The sequence below is a fragment of the Glandiceps talaboti genome, chromosome 22, assembly GCF_964340395.1.
Source record: "Glandiceps talaboti chromosome 22, keGlaTala1.1, whole genome shotgun sequence".
Taxonomy (NCBI): domain Eukaryota; kingdom Metazoa; phylum Hemichordata; class Enteropneusta; family Spengelidae; genus Glandiceps; species Glandiceps talaboti.
The window spans coordinates 15,463,951-15,474,684 of NC_135570.1; positions in this window are offsets into that span (position 1 = coordinate 15,463,951).

Sequence of the window (10,734 nt, forward strand, 5' to 3'; positions counted from 1 at the left end):
CAACCTGTCTGAAAATCTCTAATTTCTTTGCAATGATGTAAATCTATGGGATATGATGAATGAATGTGAACGTTGCCACAACATGACCTCACCTAGTTTGATTTCGTAACTACACGGATTGTTCATTTCATGACTTTTTTTTCCTCTTCCACTTCCCTGTTCCACAATCCATCCGTCCGGGATAGCGGTTGTTATTACTAAGAAGAATACTGATTCATAATGATTATTATTATTATTAAAAGGAAGTTGTCCTCGCTTATGCAAAGGTTATGTAATGTGAACTATACACTAGTACTCATAACATGCTAGGTACGTGAAAAAACGAATCACATCATCTCTGGATAGATCAGGATTTCACTTGGACGTCGTTAGTCACGCACCATGCTACAGTCTTCGAGAGCTGACTCTTAAAAAACATGGCGTTTCATGATATGTTAAATGTAATATAATACAAACTGTATACTAATATTATATTGAAAAGGCCGGAGTGGAAAGCTCATATTTTGATGGGAAAACGGGCTTTCTAAAATTTCCGGTACTTCATCCCAGGATTTCCGTCACTGTTATGATTTACTGCAGCAGGTTAATATCGGTTTCAACTTTTGATATTGAAACGGTTAATATGCAAGGATTAGTAATGGGAAATACGCCTGCACCGACCAATGTAATTGATTCGAAATGTTACACGTATCGTTGTATGTTTAATGTTGGAGTCAATAGCAACATAGTAGGTTACTTCCAGGTTCGACAACAGTGCATTGCCAGATCAAAAAAAAAAGTAGAAGTGTTTCTATGACTACGAGTGGTATGCAATATGAAGTGAGAACTAGCAAATGAAGCATTCTCAAAAACCAATAATCCTATCTTAATGGCCTACTTTGTACATAATCCGAGTTAAAGCCGTTATGCAATTCCGTGGTCACGTTTCGATCACATGTATGTGGATATATTCAAACATGCATGGACATCAAATGTATCTGTAGTAAACATTTCTCTGTTTAATATAAATGTTATTGGTATGAAACCCATATATAGCAAACGTTCACTTCACGAGTGCAATCTGTTGCAATTGCTGCTTCCATATTTTTAGATGAAAATATTCACCTCAATTTTACACTCACGGCACTGTAAAATATACAGGGAGATACATGACTGGGATTTTTTCTTCTTTTTTTATTTTAGAAGTACAAAATGTACTACTTTACGCGGAACAAGAACGACTATTCTCGAGTACTCTGCTATTAAAAATTTATGACAACCCGATAAAAGTGGAAGTCGTGTGTTTAGTGAAACAGATACCAAATCATCTCGTGTTTATGAAAACCCTTAGATGGAGAGTATTGTTGACGGTTATTAATAATCCTTACATGCATATTACACGTCGTATCTACAACATTTAAGATAATTTATATTCATAGCTATTTTTGGGTGGGGAATATTACATTTCAATATTACATCGCTGACTGTATTATCAGGAATCATGTGATACACGATCACGCGGTGGGGAGGGGGGGGGCTTTTTTTCTTGTTCTCTTAGTAGTATTCCTTCAAAGGACTAAAACATAACTTTCGAAAACCCGGATATTAAGTTACGACAAACCGATAAAGTGAAAATCCTGTGTGAAGTGAAACAGATACCTGCCATCTCATGTTTATGACAAAATATAGACAGAAGTAGTGGTGATCGTGCCATCGTATCTGACGTGACGACGACATGCTTCAATGAATATGAAGAAAACATGTCGTGATCACAGATCACTTACTTCTATGTGTGAGTAAACAGCTTGGGTAAGGTCCAACAAATATTAGGTAAAAAAAACCTCTGCTACTGGAGGGAAAAACAAATTAAAAGAGTGGTCGTGTCGCAATGTACAGTGACCCGGAACCTTGCTTTTCTGAGTAGGTGCCACAGAGTGAAACACCACACTATACACAATATTGAGAGGACTAAGACAGTTTGATGTAATGTTTTTCAAGAAATTAGATATTAAAGATTACTTTACAAGATGTTTAATCATTGCACCGTGCCTGTTACTAGTATTTATGAGATCTGAATCTACAAGGACTTCGTTTCCGAGTCTTGTCTCCGACAAGTAACCGGCCAAAGCAAACACATGTAAGCAAGAAGTATTTCACAAATTTCTCTTCGATTTTGTGTAATTATTCCGCTGCCAATTTTGATTCATCTCTAGAATAATCAATAAATGTTACTTAAGACTTTTAAATCGAGATTTCAGCTCTGTTTTCTCAATAAGGTGCCGACTTATTTTAGTAGAACCCAGGACACAGCTTAAATATGTGTGTGTGAATAACGTTACATCAAGTCAATGACGCATGCGAAATTCTTTCCACTTGAATTTGTGTTTTACCTGCTTTGTATTGTATCCATCTTGAAACACTCAAGAAATATTTAGGTCTATTTAAATCGTAAGCTTTCAGGATATGATGTGACAAATTCAACTTCCATGTCTTTTGTTTGTTGGTGTATTTAGTCGGAATTCGCATACAGAGGCATTCTTTGTCGGCAAAACTGTCGCGCGCGCCTTGCGGTTTTATAGGTGTGTTTTTTGGACAATCCCAAACTAGAATGTAAAAGGTAGATATGTGCTCCACCCAAACTTCAAAAGAAACGACACTGAATACAGGAAGGTTTTCGTACAATTAGAAACGGAAGTTGTGAATTAGTGGGTATGGAAATTTACTTTGATTCATTTTATTGATAAGTAGTCGTAAATGTGTTAACGATGATAACTTTGACATTTCAATTACAGGTTGTAACACTGCAAATATTTACAGCCAAAATATTGTATTTTGTGATTTGATGACAAAGACCCAGTTTGTATACTATCAAAATGTAGGTGTGAAAAAATACAGTTGTCTGGCACAGCTACAAATTCGCCGCCAAAATAAAAGAATAATCCTAATAGAAGTAATATTTATGACGTCACTGATAAAATAACACTAACGTGAGAACATGAGATTGAATCATCGGCCTTTATAAAATATCATTTGATGAGAATTGTATAGATTTGAGATTCACGGGTGTCTTTTTAAATTTGAAACTCACGCAAGTTCATAACTTTTAGGAACTTCAGTATCCATCACAACCAACTATAGAAATAATCAAAGACAATTTATGAACGAGTTCTGAACCATTCAGAAAGCGTTGATGTCCAACTACCCACATCGACGGCATTGATATGTCTCCATAGAAAAGAAACTAAGATCGTGATAATTTTCACCATGTTGTAAGAACCTGGTGATTCGGGTTTCCGACAATTCTATAGGGCTAGAACAAATATGGGTTGTGGCAGAATCGACAAGAAACAGAGAAGCAAGCCGTCATCAGGTGAACTGAATTGAGATAGCGTATTTGGAGAAAATGAACGTCATATACTTTACGAAGTTTAAAGGGGCTCCACAAAATAAGAGCATGTTCATGAACTTTTGGTTCTGGAGTCATTTAATGATTTCACATCACACAAATTTTAGTAACATTCATGACTCCTATGTACTTATTATTATAGATAAATAATCATGAATATTCAGTGTCAATCTAATAAATATGTATGTCTGTCAAAAAGCTCCGTGAGGCAATGGTGACCCTGTGTGAGAATATCAGAGGTGAAATAAGTTTCAATTTGGTGTTTTTTGCAATCGTGCAAAATGTATGGTTTCGTTCCCTCATTGTTAGCGTTATCTTCTAAGTGTAGCCACCAGGATTAGAGAAGATTATTTTGTACTAAACAAACTTTTTGCCAGACACTTTTTTTCATATCTACATTTTCATCGTAATCCGAACTTGACCTTTGACGACAAGTATACCTGATTATTAATTAAACTAATGCAAAAGTAAACATAACTAGCGTGCGTTTCTCATTAATGTTTCATTTGTCAGCTAACTTTCCAAATGTCTACCTCTTTCTAGCCGAGTTAAAAACTTGTCAGCAAATGTTCGCATGTATCAGTTTTATAGACCAGAATTATTCGAATCTTTGCTAACCTATTGATTTGGTGTCAAAATTACCACTTTTCTTGTAATTTCTTCCTTTTCCCCCAGAATAGATAACTCAGAAAGGTAGGAGGGAGAGAGAGAGAGAGAGAGAGAGAGAGAGAGAGAGAGAGAGAGAGAGAGAGAGAGAGAGAGAGAGAGAGAGAGAGAGAGAGAGAGAGAGAGAGAGAGAGAGAGAATAAACATTACAGTAGTATGGGGTATAACTTATTTATCCAGAAATACTTTGTACTTGTACTACATTTCAAGACAGGATGGTTCTTTCTATGGTTTAAAAAGAGCAAATGGCCATCAGGGTAGATATGATAAGAAATTTTCAGTGTCCACGCCTCATGAACTTTAGTATTTACATTTTGACTGAAATGTATGTATGCTGTGGTTAGGTGTGTACTTTGACGATCCTAACAAATAAACAAATTATAGGGCGGACTATAGGCCCACGCAACACTTCAAAAAGATTAAGGTAATGACAGACATGATGATGTGAAGTTATTTTATAAAAAGAAAAAAGGAAAATAATCATGCCCCTATAATTGATTTTAGCTTTACAGTACCCAACCTTCTTCCATATGATCTCTATTTCATATTCAATTCCTAGACGTAAATTCATAGAATAGCATTCAATTAATCATTCCAGATCAGTGCCATGGTACTCTAGTCTATATACATGGAATGGTATTACTGACAGTTTCGGCATAGCCCAGAAAACAAATAAACAAACCGGCATAAACCAAATATTTTTGCCCGTCGTGCTGTCTGGATTCTCCAGACTTCCAAATTTGGTTGCTGTGTGGATGTATCAACCGGTACTTCATAGTGACAACTGCCTGATGAAGTAGGGGGTTTCCCACACATTGGCAATCCCATAGACGTCAAACACACACACCTACATTTTACAGACAGAACCCTGATTGCTGTTTATGTACTTCTTTGTTTGGTGTTATTTTTGTCGTTGAATACACTAGCAATTTATCTAACCACAAGCTTTTATTTTCCCACGCCTTATCAAAAATGGTATCTATGTTCTGCCTCTGCAGTCCTTACTGCAAATACACACACACACACACACACACACACACACACACACACACATATACATACATACATACATACATACATACATACATACATACATACATACATACACACATACATACACACACACTCACACACACACACACATACATACATACATACATACATACATACATACATACATACATACATACATACATACATACATACATACATACATACATTACATACATACATTGTAACTGTTGATGCCTTTTTCTAAATCAAACAGCCACGTGTTACTTTGGGTTTCTTTGCCTGTTTTTTTAGGATTAAATTCACGGTCCAAGCAATGTTCGTTGAACTATTAAGGAAATGGTCGAATACCCATATTTTACAATACCTTTCAATACGTAGGTTAGCTGCTCAGCTGTTTTTCTTTGTCAATATACAGGGCCACTCATCTATGGACGAATGATTTTTGTCAAAGGCTGAAATTATTGTCTCATTATTGGCGTCATTTTAAAGTTAGCCTACCTGTAGTCTCGAACAAGTCACAGTACAACTACATTATTTCAGCTACTCTAACAGTCATTTTGATTGTTTGAATTTTCTGGACTAGCGAAATTAAAAGAAAAAAGAAAAAAGAAAAAAAGAAAACAGGATAGCTGAAATAGTGTAGTAGTGTTAGTCCTTCAAGACTACAGGTAGGCTATAGTTAGGATAGCTAAAATAGTGTAGTAGTGTTAGTCCTTCAAGACTACAGGTAGGCTACAGTTAGGATAGCTGAAATAGTGTAGTAGTGTTAGTTCTTCAAGACTACAGGTAGACTATAGTTAGGATAGCTGAAATAGTACCGTAGTTGTCACAGTGTTAGTTCCTCGAGACTACAGATATACACGTATAGGTCACGTCAAGCTATAGATTAGCAGAAAAGTAATGAATGTGTACTTCGTGTACTGTTGGACATTCGTTTCAACTTAATTTAAGCGATTCACGAATTTGTCTTCTGTCGCTTACTCCTCTAAATGACCCTCATATATTCTGTAACCCTTTGTGCAAGTTTGTTTTCTTCACTGTGAATTATTGTGTCTGTGCGTGTACTCCTCGAAGATGACCCGCCCTTGTCCCGGATCACCTCTCCTTTTCAGTCTTGCCAGGTCGACCTAGACAAAATTAATTACCTGAAATCATCGTCTTATCAACAAGAGATGAAAGATCCCATGCTCTCGTTGACACGCTATGTATAAAGTCTCCTGTATTACTGATTTCTGTATCGTCTTTTAAAGGCCGGCGTTTCAGTCCCAGGTTATTGCACTCGTGTTATCTTATTTAGCGGGGTCATAATGATTATACAGAATAACTTTTTTCTAGAGCTCTGTCAGACAGCTGTTTTTTTAACACCTGGATTTTAATCCTAACTCGAACTGGGACTAGTTCTAATTTTGTGCTATGTAACTAAGCACATACGTACAACCTCAAACCACTTTTCTACAATGGTGTGAGGTACAACACATAGATAACTGTAAAAATGTCAAAAGTTGAATAAAAAGTGTGCCCAAATTTTGAATTTGTAGGATGTCATATTTTGTCACTTTTATCAGCCATATTTCTTCAAAAAGTATGCGTCAATATTTCTTAACAGGGTGTGGATCCTGCAAAAGTGCTAATTTATTCAAAATCAATAACGCACGTCGGCCAAAACTTCATGCATTTTTCACTGTACGATTGACACGAAGTTACTTGAATTCTATTAAGGGTAAACAGAAGTCTTCCGGACTTTTGACACACTTTATCGATATACACATACACAGCCGCCCGTATCATACATAGTTCTCATTCCGAGTGTGTGGACCTAGTAGCTTGTTATAAACGACATAGCAAGTAATACGGGTACCATTCACAAAACAGAATGTTTTGATAAGCCCAATAGCTTCCGGAGGATGTGTACCTATGCACTCCAGGTGCGATGGTAATTGATATAAAATACATCCTGAAGTATAAATTGCCGATAGCAGTCCATCACATAAACTAGGATATTAATTTACATGAATATTTTCCATTTTAGTTGATATTTGAAAACGTCACCGTCAACCTCGTTCGCGGCCAACTTTTGACTCTTCCGAACCTCGCTGTAATTCATGCAAGGGGCTGATTAGAAAATGTCTTCTTTTTTTAATATAGTGCATTAAAGAGGTTACAAAACTAATAAAAGTAGAAGAATTATTTTCTATAGTGATGAGCAATATGTTATCAAATCAAATCATATTTATACTTCAGTAAGCATTTTAAGATTTGCTTACAACTGTACATAATTATATACATTGTATGGTCTATTGCCATGGAAACACTCGACTCGTCCTTTCAATGAAAAAGTGAAAGTAGCAAAGAGAGTCGTCTTTTGATATTTGAAGAAGGAAAATGAAATTATTTATACATCTTCCTCTTTTTACCTTAGAGATTTATATATTGGGCTTTATATGTATAATACTGCCACGACAAGTCAATGAGCTGCCCCCCTCCCATCGTTCTTTACAATACTGTCACGACAAGTCGCCGGGCTGCCCCCGTGCTCTCGCCCCCTCATCCTTCTTTATAATACTATCACGACAGTTGCGGGGTGCCCCCCCTCTTGCCCTCCCTCCCATCCATCTCGCGCCCCCGTTTCTTACCACCCTCTCTCCCCCAGCCCTCTCCCCCACGAAACGCATATCATAGGGAACACATATGACCTGGAAAACTATGACTCACTAAAAGTCAGTTTTTAACAACCGTGGGACAAAACCTCACAAAAAGTCCAGGGCTATCCCCTTCGCCCTCTCTCCCATTCATCTCTTCACCCCCATTTCTTACCACCCTCTCTCCCTTTGTCCCCTCCTCACGAAACGTAGATTATAGGGAACACACATGGCCGAGACAACCATATGGCTCACCCAAAGTCAGTTTCATAAACTGTGGGACACAACCGCACGTCTTGAGAATTGGGTCGCTTTTCATAGAAAACAATTTCTATACAGAACCGCTCGACCGGTACTCGCATGCTAAATATATGTGTGCTCATTGTCAAAATTTCCGGTCTACGGGAGGGGGACCGAGATGATGACCTCAGCGACTGTGTTGCATTCTGTTATAATGAGGTAGGTGAAGCCTGATATTGATGACGTCACACTTCACACAATACTTGTTCGATTTATGCGTCTCGCACTTTTAATAGTGACATCAATATTATGACTTCGCCAACTTTGGGCAATACATCACTTCCCTAAAGCAACGAAATCGGTCTGCAACCACTACCAGGCGTCTGTGGTTTACCACAAGGCACTCCTCAGGCGACTTACGTATTAGCTTCCGATGATATGTATATGTATTCGAATTCAGAATGTATACCTCGTTCAATTGTATAGTATAGTACAGTATAGTATAGTATAGTATAGTATAGTATAGTATAGTATAGTATAGTATAGTACAGTACAGTACAGTACAGTACAGTACAGTACAGTACAGTACAGTAGAGTGTGGTGTAGTGTAGTGTAGTGTAGTGTAGTGTAGTGTAGTGTAGTGTAGTGTAGTATAGTGTAGTGTGGTGTGGTGTGGTGTGGTGTGGTGTAGTGCGGTGCGGTGCGGTGCGGTGCGGTGTAGTGTAGTGTAGTGTAGTGTAGTGCAGTGTAGTGCAGTGCAGTGCAGTGCAGTACAGTATAGTACAGTATAGTATAGTATAGTATATTATAGTTTATTTGACATGAAATAATGTAAGAAATACATTATCTATAGTCAAAAACATACAAAAACAACAAGAACAAAGATAATAGATAAATATAAATATAAAAATAAATAAAACATTAATTGTATGATACACTGATCATGATCAACTTAATTTGTTGTTGTTGTTGTTGTTGTTGTTGTTGATTTACAGAAGGAACATCAACTTAAAGAATATTATTCCAAGAGAAAATATATTGAAATGTTTGAGAGTAGAGTGGCCGATAGTGTGGTGTTGTCCCTCGTCGAGAACGGACCACGTTGGCATCCAGACTATTACATGTAAATTGGCTGATAATGTGATAGTCTCTCGGAGCTGACAACAGAAATGGTTTTTGATCAGATCATCTCACACTTGTTTACTGAAGAAGTAATGAAAAGTGCTATATCGACATTTATATCTCTCATTATTCAATTTGAAAATGTAACCTCTCAACCCCTAATCCCAATTTGCGATTTCTACTCCCCATTTTAATTAATAATTCATCCGTTATAGTGAAATGATGCCCCACCACTATATATAGTTGTACACAGGTGATAAAGGGTGATCTCTACACTGCAACATACCTGATTGAAAATTCATGTCAATTTTTTCAACATTAGTTCTGATTTTAAGTTAATCGTCTTAAATCGATGGCATGTTGGTCATTTTGTCTTTAGTGTTCGTTCAAGGACTTGATGATCATAAAAGTGACACAGTTTTTTTTACACGTGACCCCATTTTAGGACAAAGTTGGTGAACAAAAAACACATGATGCATGTACATATATGTGAAGATAATACACATATTTAGGAACTAATCCACACCGACACACGCAGTCTGAGTGGTGTGCCAGAGTATGCAACAAACCAAGAGGCTTGGTAGTCAAAAGTGGCATTTTTCGAATATTTTGGTAACCAAAAAATTACGTCACTCATCACTCGTTGCGAATTTCTATTAGTTTCTAAAACGTGTCGTAGTAGTTGACGTAATACAACTATACATGGATAAGTCACCCAACCCATAAAGTCAGAAAAGTCACCCAACCCAGTCAGAGAATGCTGCCCTTTAGCATTATACTTTATTGCAATACGTAAGATAGAAGGTACGCAGACGACTAGACTACATATGTTACAATCAAGTGGAATTTCAATACAGTCACGTGACAGTCATTTACAATCTGTCAACTTCGTTTACAGGTATGACAACAAATGCGGGTCTGTGAAATCCATTGCATTCACAACATTCTACCCTGATCTGAGCAAAGATCAGCAAATATCTCAGGTCTTATCGGAATCCTCCGGTTATTAGTCGCTTCCGTTTTCATTTTACATGACGCAGAACATAAACAAAAAAGTTAATAACGTTTAATTATGATGTCAGTCTCCAGATACAACTTCTGTTCAATCGATCAGTGTGTCTTTTGAAAATATTTTCCTGGTGATTAATTATCATCTGAGAGTATCTGGTTCTCGTTCAAATGTACTTTTTGATGTAGAACCCGGATGTAGGGGTGTTGACCTGTTAGAGATGGTCCATTTTATGGTTCTCCAGCGATTTATGTCACCCCACCCCGACGACTTCATCCTCCCCTCCCAAGAACTCCACCCCCCATCGACGACATTCGACGTCCATCAAGAATCCCGTTGATATCCATAAATGTACTTTCAGCCTCTCTGTTTCCTCCTTCTACTACCCCCCGCCCCTCTTTCTTTTCTCCACTTCACAAATCTCCCATTTCTGAGAGAAATACGAATTTGAAATCTTATACGAAGCTCTAAATATACAAATTTACTGGGTATAATGAAATAGCGTGGAAGAGTTGAGGTGTTCAACATAATCAGAGTTGTTCTAAACTGGAAACATATCATTTCAATTCATGTTAAGTACATGAATATAAGCAAGAAAATAGGATTTATTTTTACACAAAATATGTATGTTGTGTTTCTCCAGTATCATTAGAATTTGT